Genomic DNA, 13,512 nt, shown 5'->3' with positions numbered 1-13,512 from the left:
CTGGTGCCGCTGGTCTATTATTGGTGTTCGCAAGTGGTGCTCCTTCCACATAAGGCCACCGCGCGGGTGCAGGGCGCATGCTCTGCCCGGCCCCATTGAAACTTCCTGCTGCTGGTTCTTTCGCTGGAGCATCTCAGCGCTGTGCCTGCGGCTTGCAACCCTCACACACTGAGCGCTAACACTCTTCCCCTGTTAATCCTGATACGTGCCGCCCCTTTTCTGGCACTTTATTTCCCTTAGAGAAAGCTTATTTGTGTACTCCGAACATTGCCTTTGTCTGGGTACAGCCCTTGGCAGAAGAAGAAACGTTTTCCAAATAGGTCTTTTTCTCCCCCCTTCTTTTTCTTTTGATCTGCGCGTAGATGACCAGGGTGGACTGGGTATTGTACAAGACATGATAGTTGTGACCTTTCTAAGAAAGCGGAGTCGATTTTCTGTTCTCTGTGGAAATGCAGTTCCCGACACGATGTATTTACATAGCTAGGAAAAGACCCAAGTGTGAAGTTCTTCAAAGTAACCTGTAGTGAAAATGTGTGATATACAATGTTATCAAAGATGAGCCCTAAGGCAGTTACAGCATTCTTACGCTCTGTTGAGACACCACCTCACTGTTGCTTTGTCTGCTAGCCTGTAACTCTGTAGAGCATGCTAGCCTGGAACTCTTTAGAATCCTCCTGCTTCTGCCTCCCATGTGCTAGGATTAAGGCATTCGACACCATGCCCGATTCTACGTCTTTTTTTGCCGGTTCGCAATTTTTAGACTCTCTGGCTCATAAAAGGCTAATTTTTTTAAACTATGAAATTGGAGGGTGGTTAAATTACTTTATATTAAGACTTTCTGTAGAATTTCTTTATAAACATTAAACTTCCAGTGTATTAATTTCGTTATTAAGTTTACGGTTTTTTTTTTAAAGGAAATAGTCACTGTGAAGTAGGATACCTTAATTTTAGGATACTTTAGAAATAATAGTAATTTATTTGACAGAGAGAAATGTGAGAATTTTAGGGGAAATTGGTGGTAAGTTGTTTTTAGAATTTATTTGGACTGATTTAAGAGGCAGGCATTGTGTTTTTTTTTGGGGGGGTGCCATTGCAGTTTGAATACCAAATAAGCTTGCATTCCCTTAAATTTTGATCAGTGTGCTTACTTTGTATTAGTCCTGGAAGAATAAAATTATTAGGGACCGTTTGTTATATCTAGCGTTGAGCTTTGGGGTGTCAACTAAATGAAAATGGGAAAGAACTTGGACTAAGAGTCATTTAACTCAGCCACAGCATTACCATTGATATAGTTGCTAAGAGGACTGATAATAATAGATTCTGTCATGGGAATCTAAGAATAATTGTTAATTAATGTCACAGTTCAAGACATGTGGCAAATGAAAAGTCTCTCTGAAGGTGGAAGTTTTTACTGTGCAGGAAAAAGATTTTCAGAACTTTGATGATATCTCAGACAACTTATAATAGTTTTTAGCTAATAAGATTGACTCAGTCTTTTGGGGAAAAATTTTGGTATGGTAGAAAGAGTTGAAAGACTAGGGTTTTGTGTTGAGCAATGTAATGTATAGGTTGTAGAGCAATTGTTTCATTAATATGGACCTCAGTTTCTTCAGTAGACAAAGGTAATGGCTAAAAACCAAATGAAATGTTTCAAAAAAAACCCTTTCATAAACCAGGTACTTACAAATATTCCTGTACTACAAATTACATTGAAGTTTTTTTTTCAGATAAAAGATACATAGTACATTTGTAATTAGCCTTAAATTTTTGTTAAGTTGGGAGTGCATGGGGTGGCTGTGTTGTAATCAGGCCAGTTTTGCTTTGTATATTAATTTTTTTTTTTAACTTTTTCAAGACAAGATTTCTCTATGAATTTTTGGAGCCTGTCCTGGAACTCGCTCTGCAGAACAGGCTGGCCTCGAACTCACAGAGATCTGCCTGGTTCTGCCTCCCAAGTGGGGAGGTTAAAGGTGTGTGCCACTAACGCCTGGCTACTTTTTTTTTTTTTAAAGCATTTCTAGTGCCATTTAAAAGTTCTAATTGGGCTGGCAGGGTAGCTCAGGGGGTAGGGTGCTTGCTGCCGAGCCTGCTGATGTGGGTTTGATTCCCTGAACCTGCATAGTGGAAGAAAGGACCACCTGCAAGCAGTGCTCTCAGCTCTACATTCGGCTTTTGGCGTGTGTGTACAGAGTGCACACACGTGTACACAATAAATAAATAAAAATTCCAATTTATGCACGATTTGCGTTTCCTAGTGTGAGTGGCCCTTAGACTATGTTTTTATGTGTCTTTTTCAGTCCTCTGTTCTACCAGCTGGGGCATGGAAGGGGGCTAGTTCAATACTTGAGGTAGATTTAGCAACACAATAAATCTACCTCATTTATTTTAGCAACAATAAATCTACCTCATTTATTGAGTTAGATTTAGCAACACGATAATGTTCTTTGGTAGAAACTAGTTTACTGATTTGTTCCTGTTTAAATACTTTGATCTTTTCCCTAAGAAGTTGTTTGTAAGCTTTCATTTAATATTGTGGCTTCAGTTTAGGATGCCCTGTTCCTTAGTCAAGAAGGCTTTCATGAGACAGAAAATAGAACCAGTGTCCATTCTAATTCCAAAACTTGGGAAGTTCTTCTGTGCCCCATGGTAGTATTCCACAGGTAATTCTGGTTGTTTAAAGATAAAACGATGAAAAATGTCAATTTAGTTAGATTAATTTTTCTTTTTAAAAAGGAATGATTAAGCCGAGCAGCAGTGGCACACACCTTTGATCCCAGCACCCAGGAGGCTAGCCTGGTCTACAGAGCGAGATCCAGGACAGGCACCAAAACTACACAGAGAAACCCTGTCTCAAAAACCAAAAAAAAAAAAAAAAAAAAAAAGTAATGATTGATTGTATGTGTCTGAGTGTTTTGCCTGCCTGTTCTCACATGGGTGCAAGTGTACCTGGTGCACTTGGAAGTCAGAAGAAGGCATCAGGTCCCTTGGAATTAGAATTACAGATGGTTGGGAGCCACCATGTGGGTGCTGGAAATCAAACCTGTATCCTTTGCAAGAGTCAGGAATGCTCTTAACCGCTTGAGCCATCTCTCCAGCCCCTAGATTCACTTTTCAAATGGTTTCCAAGTACCTAATAAGTGGAACTGATGTTTTTTGTTTGTTTGTTTCTTTGTTCTGTTTTGGTATAGGGCTACTCTAAGGAAATTGCTGAGACACTGAGGGTACCATGAATCTAAAAAGCTTGGGAATCTGTTCTAGAGACTATCATTACTTTTTGGGTCTAGAAAGAAAGGATGACTGTTGCTTTATCATACAAGGAAGAGAAACTAAGACAGCTTTCAAGCACATATACCTGACCATTGGTGTTACTCAGACTGTGGTTTGAAAAGTCCACCTAAATTATCAACCATGAATGGATTCATAGTTGATGCTAGAATCAGCAAAGGACATTCCAAGTGAAAGCATTATACATTCTGCTTTACACTTCCCAGGTCTCTATTTAGTATGGAATGTAAATGCTTCCTCCTAACAAGAAGTAGGTTACTGTGGAATATAGGTAAAAAGAAGGGTAGACATTAACTTTGTCATCGTGTCGTCGTGCCCCCCCCCTCCAGCTGAGGACCAAACCCAGGGCCTTGTGCTTGCTAGGCAAGCCCTCTACCACTGAGCTAAATCCCCAACCCAGACATTAACTTTGTAAGATTGTTAGCTCCCAAGACTCTCCGGTGTCGTGCCTCTGCGTGTGTGCGTGTGTGCGTGTGTGCGTGTGCGTGTGTGTGTGTGTGTGTGATCAATGTGGGGGCACACAAATAGCAGGGTATAGAAATCAGAGGGCAGCTTTCAAGAGTTGGTTCTTGCCTTTTGAACTGCACTTTGTTGAGGCAGGGTTTCTCTTACTTGTGACACTGTGCAGATTATATACACTAGAGCTTTGGGACCGTTTGTCTGTCTCCACCTCCCATGTTGTCATAGGAGGGCTGGGATTATAGATGTGCAACATCACACCTGACTTCTGTGGGTTCAGGTGATGGAACTCATGTGCTGGCCCATCTCCTTCCTGGTCCCCAAGAGAGAGAGGGGATTTCTGTTTTGTCTGTTATTGTCTTGTTTTTGAGACAGTCTGACTGTGCAGCCTGAGCTGGCCAGGAACTCATTATGTAGAAGTAGATGGAGCTGGTTTCCAACTCAGAGATCCACTGCCTTTTGAGTGTTGAGATTAAAGGTGTGTGCCACCACCATCCCTGAAGAGAATTACTTTTAATAATTCTTTGTACAGGTGTGGTTTGAGAAGTGTCATATCTAATAATGATATTGAATAATGTTACAATGTAGCAGTGTGTTTTTGCATAATATTAAATTGAAATTTTTTGTTGTGGTGGTTTTTGTTTTTCATGAGGGGGGTTTCTCTGTGTAGTTTTGGTGCCTTTCCTGGAACTCTGTAGACCAGGCTGGCCTCGAACTCACAGAGATCCGCCTGCCTCTGTTTCCCGAGTGCTGGGATTAAAGGCCTGTGCCACCACTGCTCTGCTGAAATTTTTTATTTTTGATATGGTCTTATTATTTGGCTCAGGTTAATCTGAGACTTTCTGTGTATCTCAGACTAGCTTGGAACTCTATATAGCCTAGAGTGGTATTGAACTTGTGATTCGCCTGCCTCAGTCTTCTCAGTTCTGGGAATGTGGGCATGTGTTTTGTTTTATTCTTGGTTTTTTGTTTTTGTTTTTCGAGACAGGGTTTCTCTGTGTAGCTTTGCGCCTTTTCTGGATCTCACTCTGTAGACCAGGCTGGCCTCGAACTCACAGAGATCCGCCTGCCTCTGCCTCCCGAGTGCTGGGATTAAAGGCGTGCACCACCACTGACCGGCCTGTTTTACTCTTTCATTACTGGAGTTCTAACCCAGGGCTTTCTGCCTGGTAGGTAAGTGCTCTGCCACTGAGCTACCTCCCCAGTTGAAACTCCATATGTAGAGCTACCTCCCCAGTTGAAACTCCATATGTAGTCCAGGCGTGTTTTGAACTTGGGATTCTCTTGTTATAATGTCTAGAGTGCTAGGAATCAGACACATTTGTTATTGTACTTAATTACAATGACTTTAACTCTGCAGCCAAAGTGGCAAGTATAAAAGGGTATGCCTTTTATATTTAAGTGGAACTATGGTTCTGACTTCATATGGTGCTTAATTGAATTCTGTGATAGTCCTTTTTTTTGCATGCATTTGATGAAGTGAGAAGATGACCATTGTACCCAGTAATTCCCCCCCCCCCCTTTTGATTTTTCGAGACAGGTTTTCTCCATGTAGTTTTGTCCTGGATCTGCCTCCTGAGTGCTGGGATTAAAGGCATCATGCTCCACCACTGCCCGGCTACCATCTCTTAATATGAGCAGATCTCAGGGAGTGTACCATGTGGGTTTATACTGGCAAGTCATTGGTTGATGGCCTTACTGAAGCAAGAACCTAGGTTGGCTGTAAATTCCCAGTTTTAGCATTTCTGATTTTGAAGAAATAAGATTCTTTATTTCTCTTTGAGATCTACTCTGTTGAAGCTGGGTAGCTCTTGTTTCTGACACTATGCAGTGTCATTTTGGTTTATCATAGAATTGAGGTAAACAACAGTTATAAAGGTGGAGAGGGAGGCTGTTAGCATTGTCCTAGGGCAGGAGGTAATTAGAACAGAAGAACTTTTGGCCAATGTGAGACTCTTAATGCAAAGTGGTCTGCTTTTTTAGTCTTCTAGTTATTCAGATGTTTACCATGAAATTTGCTGTTAAATGTCTTTAGACAGGTGGCTCAGCAGTTAAGAGCACTGGCTGCTCTTCCAAAGGATGCAGGTTTGATTCCTAGCACCCTTACCATCTGTAACTACAGTTCCAAGGGATCTGACACTTTCTCTGGTCTTTGCAGGCATCAGGCATACATGTGATACACAGACGTACATGTAGGCAAAACACTCATACACATTAATAAAATAAAATTTAAAAAAAGTTCCTTAGGGGCTGGCTCATTGCATGAGGACCTTAGTTTATATCCTGAGCATCCATATAAAAGCCAGGAGTGGTGGCGCACACCTATAACCCTAATGCTGTCGAGGAGTTAAAAGGGTGAGGCGGGGCGGGGGAAATAGGTATGTCTCTAGGATTTGTTGGATAGTCAGCCAATGAGTTCCAGGTTCAGTGAGAGATCTTATCAAAAAATATAGTGGAGAGCTATAGAGGAAGTCACCTGAAGCTCGCCTCTGGCCAACTTTTGTGCAGGAGTGCATGTGGGCACATACCACACATGCACACTTTACCACCAGAAAGAAAGGTCCCAGTTGTTACTTACTTCATTAATTTAACGTGTATACTGACCATCTGCTGCATGGTAGTTCTAGCAAATATTGTAAGGATTTCAAACAAAAATGTTAGAAATGGGTCTATTTTAAAAGATTTTTCTCGTTTAGTAAGACGCTAAATGGAGTTCGTATGTTACCCTCTAAAGACATTTTCCCTCTGGGATTTTATTAAATGGAGTAGTAGTAGTGTGTATGCATTCTAGACTACAGATTATAAACTAAAATTATCCCTCACAAGTTTTTGGTGAGGTATATGACCATATGTATTGTGGAAAAGTAAGAGTGACTAAGCTTAAAGAACATTAACCTGAGCCATGTCTTCAAGGAGGGTATTTTTATGTGTTGCTAGATTTAAGAATAGATTTTTACTTTCTGCTTTATGTTTATGGTTTTAATATGTTTTTTCTTTCCTGACTTTATTATAATATAGATGCCATAACAGAAGATACCAGGATGCTTTCTGTTTTCCAGGCATGCATGTTAGGACTTGCATAATATCAAATACTGCTTGAGAAAATAACTTCATTTAAGAAGTCATTTCTTGCCAGGAGGCAGAGACAGGCACATCTCTGTTGAGTTTGAGGCCAGCCTGGTCTACTTAGGGAGTTTCAGACCAAAAAGAGCTATCTCAAAAAAAAAAAAAAAAAAAAAAAAAAAAAAAAAGTCTTTCAGTAAGTGATACTTGGTGATACTTGATTGCTTGCTATGTGCTAGGTGTACATAAACCCTTGGAGTGTATTATTAAGCCACATAAACAGTATGCTTGCATTCAGTGAGCTTATGGTTTAATAGTGAAAATAGACAATGAAGGAGTAGGATTTAAAAAATACAGACTGGACAGTGATAATGCACACCTTTAATCCCAGCACTCAGGAAGCAGAGGCAGGCAGATCTCTGTGAGTTCAGGGCCATCCTGGTCTACAGAGGGAGTTGCAGGACAGCCAAGGCTACACAAAGAAACCCTGTCTCAACCCCCTCCCCCCAAAAAGGATGTATGACTCCAGTTCAGTTATAATAGCAGCTCTTCAGCTGTGTGTGCCTGTGTGTGTACTCTGTGTGTGTGTGTGTGTGTGTGTGTGTGTGTGTGTGTGTGTGTGTGTACTGTGTGTGGGGGTGGGGAGGTTGGATGAGCTAGGGTACTTTTGTGAGTTTATGGGTTTCAAATGGCAAACCTAACCTTTCTATTCATCTTATAGTACTTTTTAATCTCAAAAATTTCTCAGAATTAAGTAATTTTTTAAAAGTTCTCTGTTTTAATTTATTTATTATTTTGTGTGTGGGTGATTTGCTTGCATGTATGTGTGTGTGTACCATAGGCAAGCAGTGCCCACAGAGGCCATCGGATCCCCTGGAGTTATAGATGGTTGTGGGCCACCATACAAGTACTGGGAGTTGAACCTGGGTCCTCTGGAAGAGCAACCAGTGCTCTTAGCTGCTGACCGATCTCTCCAGCCTCCGAATTAAGTAAATTTTAATACTGATTTAAAAATACCATGTAAATTTGGTTTCTCCTCAAATAAGTTCTAATGGTACTTAAAAAAATTAATTTGTGGCTTGTGCTTCTTAAACTTTTAAAAAGCAATTTATTTCGTGTGTGTCTGTGTGTATGCAGATGCAACCACACTCATATGGAGGTCAGAGAACAACATGTACAAGTCAGTTTTCCTATCTTGTCAGTCCTGGGAATTGAACTCTGGTTGTCAGGCTCAGCAACAGGCACCTTTTCTTGCTGAGCTATCATACTGACTCTCCAACTTTGAAAAAGAAAAGTTGTTTGTGGTCTAGTGGGTGGGACTCAGAGCCTTGCCTCTATGCTTTATTATTGAGATACATCTGTGGTGATATTTTGTTGTACTCTAATAAAACTTAATTGAAGATCAGAGGACAGATCCAGCCACAGAGTTAGCCACAGAGGTCAGGCAGTGGTGGCACACACCTTTAATCCTAGCACTTGGGATCACACACCTTTAATCTAATCCCAGATCTGTCTGGATCTCTGTGTGTTCAAAGCCACTTTGGACTGCATGAGATTAATCCAGTTTAAAAGACAAACAGCCAGGCAGTGGTAGCACACCTTTAATTCCAGCATTTGCGATGGCACACCTTTATCCGGGTACTCGGGAGTCACATGCCTTTAATCCCATCACTAGGAAGGTTGAGACAGGAAGTGATATGGCTGGGCAGAGAAAGGAACATGAGGCTGGAGGAGACAAGAATTGGGCCCTTTTGGCTGAGGACTCAGGGGCATTCAGTCTGAGAATTCGTGGAGACAGGATCTTCTCTTTTCTACTGAGAAGTTGGCGAGGTGAGAAGTGACTGTGGCTTGTTCCTTTGTCTCTCTGATCGTTCAGCATTTACCCCAATATCTGGCTCCGGGTTTTTATTATAAGACCATTTCGGATTGGTGCAACATACATCCCTGGCCTGTTCTGTTTAATAAGAGGCACACTTTGCTGAAGAGGCAGAGAGAACAGACATAGATAGAGAACATGTCAGCATTTTTCCATCACTATGATAAAAAAACCTGAGCAAACAACCTGAGAGACAGAAAGATGATTTTGGCTTATGGTTTGTAAGGTTTCAGCCCATGGTCGTCTTGCTTCATTGCTATGGGTTGATTGGTGGTTAGGCATTATGATGGAAGAGGGTTGTGTGAGCAAAGCTGTTCATTTCCTGGCAGCCAGGAAGAGGGAGGGAATGGAAGAGAAGAGGGGAAGAGAGAGATCTGTAGCACAGATCCAACAAGAAGTACTCTTCAAAGACATGCCCCAAGTGACCTACTTCTTTCAGCTATGCCCCAGTTCCTAATTGCCCATTCAGCTGTGAATTCATTGAGGAGTTAATCCATTAGTGAAGTTAGTGCCCTCATGATCCAGTCGCCTCTCAATAATATCGCCAGCAGAGGAACAACCCTTTATTTTAGCACATAGCTGTATTTGAGGGGTGGTACTTTATATCCAAACCATAACACCAGGCACATTAACACAAAATAAAAAACTTGCTTAGGAATGCATCTGTCCTGTGTCAGGAGGACCTTTTCCATGTAGGAACACAGGGTGTGAAAGTATCCCAAGTAGAAGCAGCACTAAGCTGATCATAAGAAAAGGATGAGGGAAGAACTTGACACATGCCTCCAGCAGACAGGCTAGGTTTCAGTCTTTTATACTGCACAGAGTTTACTCGAATTACAAAGTTAAGTATGCATGATTCATATGCAGTGTTTAAGAAGACATTCAGAAGCTGAGGTGGGGGTGGCATACACTCGGGGCAGAGGCAGGAAGAGCTGGATTCGAGGCCAGCTTGGCTGCAAAGCGAGCTTGAGTTCAGTTGGGCTGTATAAGACCTTGCCTGGAAATCAGAAACCAAAAACAAGCATAAGAATGAAGATTGAATCTGATTCCTTGTAGACCCCAAGCTTTTCCCTGTTTTTGTTCTTGTTTATCTTTATCATTTCCCCAAAGTAGAATCATAATTCTCCCATTTGCTTTTTTGTATATTTTGTTTTGCATTTTATTTTTTATAATATGTATTTCTTTGTTAATATCAAAGCTTACTAGCTGGTTTTCTGAAGAGGCTTTCCAAGAGGGAACTTGAGTTGTACTGTTACTTTTTAGATCACAAATACCCTGTTGCAGTAAATGTTACCTACTCCAACTACCAATATCAGAAACCAAGGACCAAACCCAGATAGCAACCAGCATGCTTTGTTGTTGGTTGTCAATGCTTGTTGAGCCTATTGTCCTTGTCCCCTTTTATACTCAGCCACACTCTTCTGTTGTCCTCATGCTGAACTGCAGGTGGGAGAAGTTCTTTCATAAAGTTCTGTCGTGTGCCTTTGCCTTGTCTTCCTCCTCCCTCTAGAGTTACACATCCCTCTCCAGCCTCCTTCCCTTGTCTGCTCACTGGACAGGTGCGGGGCAGGTCTGCCCTGGGAGCATCCAGTGCTTCTCTGTCTCCCAGAGTGAATTGGCGGCTCCTCTCCGTCACGCAGCATGTTCTTTCTCCAGGTAGATTGTCAGAATCCTCATAAGTACTTTTTCACCTACAGTCTAGCAGGAGATGATAAGATCCTTGATGGGGGAGCTTCTTATCATTTTAATCCTGTAACTGATGAGTAATAGTGTTTAATAAATGTTTATGGTGTGAAAGTTTTCCAGTTTTGTACAGGACCATATATTACTCTAAAACTACTTTTTAGAACTAAATCTGATATAAAGTAAACTTTAAACTGTACACTAAACATTTGTCTAGCATACAAGAATGAAATTCTTTCCATTGACAGTTGGAAGTAATTGACACCTTGGTTAATGATACCACGTCAATCAAGTAGGTTTTATGTCTTGTTTCATTACGTATAACATAGTGATTAGTGGATGTAATTGGAAACTAAAATATATTCTGCAATGGTTTAGTAGGTGTGGACAAACAGCCCATGCACAGAATCTGATCCCTCATCTATTTTTGTAAATAAAGTTTTATTGCTATACAGGCCTGTTCATTTGTTCATGTTCTTTGTGACTGCTTTCGGATTACTATGGCAGAAAGAACTGAGTTATCATCCCAAATGTAGAGCCTGAAAAACAAAGTATTTACTATCTGGACCCTTCCAGGAAAAAAAATTATTGATGCCTATTCCAATATGTGAAGAAAGGAATGTATCAGAGTATTTATTTCTGTTTGATAATGTATTTAGAATCAATATAATATAAACTAAATGCCTAGTGTCCTGTGAGTTGAAAATACCAGCCTATCAGTGAGTTTTCTTAATGTTGGTTTAATTTTATACTCAGTTATTATCATCACTCCTCTGTTAGATAAGTCTAAAGCCTTTCTGTTAACAGGGTAAGATCTTTTGCTCAGGGGTAGCTGTGGGTACTTCTGTATAATTGTCATAATGCAATACTGGAGCCGAGTGACCCAGTAATTTGCCGTAAGGGGGAAGATTTGTACCCTCACTATTAAACTAGCCTCCAGCTCTCATCCAAGATTGGCTATCTGGTCTGGAAGCATGGTTTCCATGTCTTGGTAAGGTTTATGTTGGTGACTGTTGCTGTTCACTCGGGTGAGAAAGGATAGAGAGAGCAAACCCTAGAACTCCTATGTAGAAGAAGAAAAGCAGTTATGTAGAATGGACCTCACTTGATATTTATTTGTTTGCTTGCTTTTTATTTTAATTAATTTATTTTTATTTTATGTGCATTGGTGTTTTGCGTGCATGTATGTCTCTGTGAGGGTGTCAGATTCCCTGGACCTGGAGTTACAGACAGTTGTGAGCTGCCATGTGGGTACTGGGAATTGAACCCAGGTCCTCTGGAAGAGCAGCAGTGCTCTTAACTGCTGAGCCATCTTTCTAGCCCGTTTGCTTGCTTTTTAAAGACAGTCTCACTGTGTAGATGTGGCTGGCCTAGACCTTGTTATGTAGACCAGACTAGCCTTAAACTCACAGCGATCCACCTTCCTCTGCCTTCCAAGTGCTGGGGTTAAAGGGCCTCAGTTTTCAAACATTCTTTCTTTCTTTTTTTTTTTTTTAAAGATTTTTATTTTTTATTTATACAATGTCTGCCTGCATGTATGCCTGCAAGCCAGAAGAGGGCACCAGATCTCATTACAGATGGTTGTGAGCCACCATGTGGTTGCTGGGAATTGAACTCAGGACCTCTGGGAGAGCAGCCAATGCTCTTAACCTCTGAGCCATCTCTCCAGCCCGTGTTTTCAAACATTCTAATAATACTAATTTGATACTTTCATGCTAAGGAATGACTATAAGAAAACATTAAAAGGCTTTTTTAAAAAAAGATTTATTTATTTATTATGTATACAGTTTTCTGCCTGCGGGTTTGTCTGAATGCCAGAAGAGGGCACCAGATCTCATTATAGATGGTTGTGAGCCACCATGTGGTTGCTGCAATTGAACTCAGGACCTCTGGAAAAACAGCCAGTGCTCCTAACCTCTGAGCCATCTCTCCAGCCCAGAAGGCTTTATTTTCCATAACTGAAAGATAATGTTTTTACAAGAGCAGAAAACTTTGTATGTATAGTAAGAGCACTGTGATTCATGACGTAAGTAGTCTTGAATTTGAGCCCGGAGGGTTCTTGGCTTTTGTGGCCTGAGGCATGTGCTGGGGATGCAGCATGGGGCAAGGACTATCAGAAACATCTCACATTCATGACGCTGCTTCAGTTTGAACTAAGTTTTCGTCCTTGGGTGTTCTCAGTCTCCACATTTAGCCACATGACCCCAGGTAGGTCATGAGTTGCAGTTTCAGAAGCTGGGACTTGTTGGGGGAAGACATCTTAGTGGCTTGCTAATGTGTGGGTTTGAGGGCTTCATCAGTGTTCTGCAGGCAGAGTGGAGTGACTTGGTTGGGAAGCCTTGGCATTTGCTAAGTTGAGTGTCTCAGAGAATTAGTTTTTTGGTTTTTCGAGACAGGGTTTCTCTGTGTAGCTTTGCGCCTTTCCTGGAACTCACTTGGTAGCCCAGGCTGGCCTCGAACTCACATAGATCCACCTGGCTCTGCCTCCCGAGTGCTGGGATTAAAGGCGTGCGCCACCACCGCCCGGCGAGAATTAGTTTTGATACTTAATCCCTTTTGTGCTGAATAACCTCACAATTGGCTTTACAAGTGTAACTGTAACTTCCTCCATGCCTAAATGTTAAAAATATTCCAGGAAAACAAAAAACAAAAAAAAGGACAAGCTGGGTTTTTTTTTGTTGTTGTTGTTTTTTGTTGTTGTTGTTTTGTTTTGTTTTCTGCTGAGACTTTTCTTGTAGTTTGGAATATAGTAAGACTGTAACACATTGAAAAACTGACTGATCAACTAATAAAGGGTGTTTGTTGTGGAGCTGGAGATGGAAGTCAGGGCCTGGTGCCTGTGAGGTGAACACTTCCCTAGTGAGTGCATCCTCACCAGTGAAGGTTCCTTTTTATTCCATTACAGACTTGCTGAACACCATAAAGGAGCTATATATAGCGACCCTAACTTGGTCTGGGATCTGGAATCAGACATTCTATAGCTTTCCTAATTTTCTTTGTCTTATAAATGTTGATTGTGATCAACTGGTTTATCTTTTCTGTCTGTTTTTTTTTTTTTAAATCTACTCATAATCTGGTTTGATTTGCCATGATAGCTGTATTTTAGCCCTTTCCTATGTTCTCATATTTTGGACCTCTTCATTCAT

General features: G+C 41.1%; 1 protein-coding gene across 1 annotated transcript in view; it reads left to right on the top strand.

Moving 5' to 3' along the window:
* The window catches only part of Rsf1 (remodeling and spacing factor 1), a 122,833-nt gene that overhangs the window by 1,137 nt on the left and 108,184 nt on the right, over positions 1–13,512 (top strand). The window lies entirely within an intron of this gene.

Source organism: Peromyscus eremicus, chromosome 1, assembly GCF_949786415.1.
Source record: "Peromyscus eremicus chromosome 1, PerEre_H2_v1, whole genome shotgun sequence".
In the NCBI taxonomy this organism is placed as follows: Eukaryota; Metazoa; Chordata; class Mammalia; order Rodentia; family Cricetidae; genus Peromyscus; species Peromyscus eremicus.
The sequence above is the reverse complement of the archived record's forward strand: the minus strand, read 5'-3'. Positions and strand labels throughout refer to the sequence as shown.